Genomic DNA, 6,000 nt, shown 5'->3' with positions numbered 1-6,000 from the left:
ATTAGGAGTTAATATTCAGAATATATAAAGAACTCCTACGACTTAACAACAACAAAACAAATAACCTGATTTTAAACTCAGCAAAGGACCTGGATAGACATTTCTCCAAAGAAATACAAATGGCCAAGCAGCATGTGAAAAGATGCTCAATAGCCTTAATCATCAGGAAAATACAAATCCAAATTACAATAAGCTATCACCACACACCTGTTAGGGTGGCCACTATCAAAACAAACCAACAGAAAATAAATGTTGGTGAGGATGTTGAAAAACTGGAACCCTTGTGCACTCGTGGTAGGGATATAAAACAGTGTAGTTGCTATGGAAAACAGTATGGAGGTTCCTCAAAAAATTAAAAATAAAACTAGCAGATGATCCAACAACCCTGCTTCTGGGTATACATTCAAAAGTACTGAAACCAGGATCTTGAAGAGATATTTACATTCTCATGTTCATTGCCATGTTATTCCTAACAGCCAAACAGTAGAAGCAACCCAAACGTCCACTGATGGATGAATGGATATAGAAAATACGGTATATACATACAATGGAATACTATTCAGCCTTTAAAAAGAAGGAAATTCTGTCATATGCTTCAACATGGATGAACCTCGAAGACATCTTGTTAAGCAAAATAAAGCCAGTCACAAAATGACAAATATTGCCTGATTCCACTTAACATGAAGTATCTAGAGTATCAAACTCTTACAAGCAGAAAGTAGAATGGTGGTTGGTGGTGGGGAGAGAAAAAGGGGGTTGTTCAATGCATAGAGAATTGTAGTTTTGTAAGATGATAAAGTTCTAGAGATCTGTTGCATGATGGTGTGCACTTAGGGTCAGGTACAGTGGCTCACGCCTGTAATCCCACCACTTTGGGAGGCAGAGGCAGGAGGACTGCTTGAGGCCAGGAGTTTGAGACCAGCCCTGGCAACATAGCGAGACCCTCTACAAAAAATAAAAAATTAAGCTGGACATTTTGACACACACCTGTAGTCCCAGCTACTCAGGAAGCTGAGGTGGGAGGATCACTTGAGCCCAGGAGGTCGAGGTTGCAGTGAGCCCTGATGATGGTGCCACTGCACTCCAGCGTGATAAAGCAAGATCCTTTCTCCAAAAAAAAAAAAAAAAAAAAAAAAAAAAAAAATGCATGTAGTTAATCCTGTACTGAACACTTAAAAACAGTTAAGATGGTAAATTTTATGTTTAACCTTAATAAAAAAAGGACAATGTTAAAAGTAACAGTAATTTGAAATGTTGAAATTCACATTTCAAAAAAAAAAAAAAAAAAAAAAAGGAAGAAACCTCAGCACCTTACCAGGGCCAAGAAGTAGTTGAAAGGAGCAATTGCCAGTGAGCCAGGCAGTTCTTTCTGTCCCCGTCGCCTCCCTCGCCTGTCCCACGCACAGCACTGATGGCTTCTCTCTCCCAGGTCAGCAGCCTGGAATGGGGAGGTGTCTGCAGGGGGATGTTCCCTGGCATGGCCCTTGGGCCCCTCAGATCTTACACCCAAGGGGCTGAGAAAAGGAATCCCCAAGATCCCCTGGCCCCGGCCCTGCTATCCTCAGTGCCCACCCCCCTCTTTCCTAGCTCCCTCTCCACTCACTTCCACTCCCTGTCCTCACAAGGTAATCTTTGCATCTCAAGAAAGCTACCTTTAATTTGAGAGCCCCGAGGAAATGCTGAGCCAGGAAAAAACAAGTTAGAAGCTCAAGATTGCAGCTGACTTAGCAAACCAAAGTTCCTAAGAATGCTGAGAATCCCAAAGCTGCTGGGGTACGGGGGAAGGGGGAAGCCTCAAATGGGGTCAGGTGCCTGCTCTTGAGCTCCCACTCAGCAAAGCAAAATAATATAAACAGTTCTCAGCTGCCATCCCGAGGGTGAACACGTGCATGAGAGAAAGTAAGTGCAGGGGAAAAAGCGACTCATCTGAGCCCATGTGGGTCCTGGGGCCAGGCACCCCTCACAATGGCCCTGTGGTTAAGTAGGAATCCTCACTGTGGGCCCAGAGACGGTGTGACCTACCCCCGTCACAGTTACAAGGTGGCAGAGCTGAGATCCTACAGCTCAGTGCTTCACCAGGGGCTGGTGCAGCCTCTAGGCACTGGGGTGAGCTTTCCTCTCCACCTTCCAGCCAGATCGCCCACAGGGGAGTGGAGGAGGAAGAGGGCGCAGTCATCACCCCAGCCCTCTCTCGTGGGGGGGTCCCCCATCTCATATCCCTGCTCGCCTTGACACAGCCCTTTAGGGTTTCAAATGAGAAGCCAGTTGAATAGAAACGCACGCTGCTCAGGGCCCACTGCAAAGCGTGCTAACAAACGATGGGTGAGCTGATGCACGCCACTTCCCGAGCATCCCAGGGACGGAGCTGCAGCCTGGGTGATGCTGGGGTAGCGAGACAGCCAAGCATGGAGGTGGGCCTGAGGCCAAGCCTGGGATTCTGGGATTTAGTTTTCCATTCGTTTGTGTGGGCTATAATTGCACACAGTGCAAGCTTGATCCAACCTCCACGTCTCCATCCACAAAGGCACCTACATGCAGCCCCTGGGGAGGAGGAGGACTGAGGCAAACCCCTCTCCCTATGGAGAAGTCTTTCTATAGCTTGGCCCCTGCCCCCAGGACATGAAGCAGGCCTGGCCAAACCCCTCGGGGCCAAGAGAGCTGCCCCACCTCTCCAGGGCCCCAGGTCACAAAGGCCCTTACCACTTCTTTGCCAAGTCCCTGTAATCTTCATTGTCATGATCATCTCCATTGATTAAGCTTTACCACCTGCCCAGCAGCTGCAATCATTTTCTCTAACCTTCATAGTAGTTGCACAGGATGGGCGTTGTTAGACCTATAACATAGGTCTCCGGCGGCAGGAATGATCCATTATATTCTGGGGCCACTTGCTTCTCAGCCTGAGTTACACTTATCTAGAGAGACATAAGCTCTGGTAAGACACAATTCTGCAGGGGAATTGACTGCTTCCCTGAGTTTATCTGCTCTGGGCACTATAATTTTGACGGCAGTCAGGCAGGGTCTGTTCAGTTCAGATACTTACCTGTAACAGCAAGTAGAAATGTTCTTTCACTGGAGGCTTTGTAGACAGCCCAACAAATCAGTTGAGAACAAGTGAAATCAGAGCATGGAGGGAAAACAATAAACATTTTCTCATAGTCAGTTATACTATTTACTCCAACTACTATTCTGGATGTCTCTTCCCGCCTCCTCGCTAGGCTGGGCTGACAGGTAGAGACAGTGCAGCCCAGGGGCTGGATCACATACCCCAAAATGTACAGACTACTGAGAGCAGAGGGAAGGGCCATATATCAGTACAACCTTAGAGGAAGGCTATTTGGCAATGAGCTTCGCAAACTTTAAAAATGTGCAAACCCTTTGAGAAAGAGAAAAGCAGCCGTGGCATCCAGGAGCTGACCTGGCACTCATGGCTGGGCCGAGGCCATAACCCATTTCACAAAACATCAGCACCAGACAGGCCACTTGGACTGCAGTGAATTAAAAAACAAGAACCAGCCCACTCCACAAATGTCTGCACCCACATGGGACATCATCCAAACCACAGCAGGACCAACTATCTCTCAATCCTGGCTAATATGTATGACTGTTGCTTCTTTACCAGTTGCAGCTTTATCTTACTCTAGTCCTTTTTTTTTTAAATTTTACTATTATTATACTTTAAGTTTTAGGGTACATGTGCACAACGTGCAGGTTTGTTACATATGTATACATGTGCCATGTTGGTGTGCTGCACCCATTAACTCATCATTTAGCATTAGGTATATCTCCTAATTCTATCCCTCCCCGCTCCCCCCAGTCCTGTCTTCTTGTAGGTCAGATTTATCAAGGCACCCAGTTTTAGAATTGCCAGACCAAAGCCCAGCTTCCTGCAGTCCTCCCTGCAATGACTAACCCAAGTCCGAATCCTATGCCTACAGCCTTCCTAAGAGCCTCCAACTGAGATGCTCAGAGCTTCCTCTGGAGTGTGCCCTGGCTCACTTTTGCAACAAGCAATAAACCCAACTTGCTCAGCCGCAGGTCCCAGTGGTCTCCGGCTGGAGTGCAGTGACATCTTTAACCCAGGTGATGCACTCCTAGGAATTTGACCTAAAGAATACTCACATTCATAAATATATGTAAGGACACTCATGTGGCACGCATAATGATAGAAAAACATGGACACAATATAAACGCTCATCAGTACCGGGGGGAGGGTTGGTTAAACACATTTTGGTGCATGGAATGCTATGCAGCGTTCAAAATGATGAAGAGCCATATTTATTGATATAAAAAGTTTACCATAACATGATGGTCACATTATAGTATCAGGTGAAAAAAGTCTCCAAAACGGTATGCAGGACCACCACAGGTGGCTGCACAGGGTGGTACGGGTGGCACTTTTAAAAACACAAATAACAACATATTTTATAGATGGAGAAAAAGGCCATTAAACATACAGACAAACATTAACAGTTTCTTAGTTTGGGGGTTATAAGGTTTTTTTCTTACCTGTTTTCTAATTTTTTCACAATGGAAATGTTTTACTTAATGAGAAAGACGTTTCCAAGAGATGCAAGCTGGGCATTTCTGAGAATGCAGTCGAGGTCAGAATCCAGAGCGAGGGCAGAGCAGGGATTTGGCCTTGAGAAGCGAGCACCTGGGTAAGGGGTCATGGCTGGGCCCTGGAACATGCTGTGACCAGGAGGCTGGACCAAGCAAAGGATGCTGGCAGTGGGAAGGAGGCAGTTCCCTGCCCTGGCTTAGGGTGCCTGGCAGGTGAGGGTCTCAGTGGCACCAGAGGCAGGCTCTGCTGGATGGATTTCGAAAGTGTAGCAGAAAGAAAACAAAGGATCTCAGAGCATAAAAGACGCCGTGCATCCTGCCCCCCGCCCCCCCAACCCGGAGCAGGCTGCCAGGCCAACAGCATATGTGCGGTCCTCTCTCCTTGGAGCTGTCTGGCACAGCCGAAATTCATCCACCTTGTAAATCACAGAAAACACCCCATCCTGTCCCCAAAAAGCTGAGGCTGCCTAAGGCCTATCCTGTTATGGGTGGGGGTTGTCCTACTGTGGGAGGAGATGCCCGTAGCCACCGTGCCGAGGCAGAAAGAGGGACAGTCAAGCTCTGGGCCATCAGGGGCTCTCATCTGCCTTCCAAGTTTACAGCCCATACCACACATCCCATTGACACACATGTACCCAAAAAGATAGGACTACATCCTAATCCTTCCTACCTGTGAATGCGACCTTATTTGGAAACAGGGTCTTTGCAGATGTAACTGAGGATCTTGAGCTAAGATCATCCTTGATGGGGGAGGGCCTAAATCCAATGCTGGTGTTCTTATAAGAAAGGAGGGAAATCTCCAACGCAGTGAGAAGGTCACGTGAAGACAGAGGCAGAGACTGCGGTGCTGAGGCTACACACCAAGGGACGCCAAGGGGAGCCAGCAGCTACCAGTTGCTGGAAGAGGCATGGGACAGACTCCCACAGAGCCTCTTGGGGGAACTAACCCCACTGATACTTTGATTTTGGATTTTGCCTTCCAGAACTGAGAATAAATTTTGCTGTTTGAAGCTGCAGATGTTTGCAGTGATTTGTTAATGGCAGCCCTAGGAAATGATCACACCTTTCCACCCCCCGACTCCCCTCATCCACCCACCCCTCAACCTGGGAGCCCTGAGCAAGTTGGCAGCAATGAAGCGATCTCAGGCCAGGCACACTGCTAGTTTAATCTCCAAAGTGCCCTAATTACCTGCCGGCTACTGGCAATTGTGCACCCTTTCCCAGTCCTTTCTTTAGAGGGGAATGGGGGTTTCAGGTTGACCTTCAAACACTAAAGGATTGAACAGAAAGAGTGGCAGTCTGTTACTTCCTTGACTCAATAAAATGAAATAGATTTGCTTCCTAAAGTCATGAGGCTTTGTAAAAACCAAATCTCAGCTAATCCAGTGCTGAGATTAATTAATTTCCATTTAATTATTTAAGTAGAAAGTCAGTATTTCT

Source organism: Pan troglodytes, chromosome 8 (assembly GCF_028858775.2).
Source record: "Pan troglodytes isolate AG18354 chromosome 8, NHGRI_mPanTro3-v2.0_pri, whole genome shotgun sequence".
Lineage (NCBI taxonomy): Eukaryota > Metazoa > Chordata > Mammalia > Primates > Hominidae > Pan > Pan troglodytes.
This window is presented reverse-complemented; position numbering follows the sequence as displayed.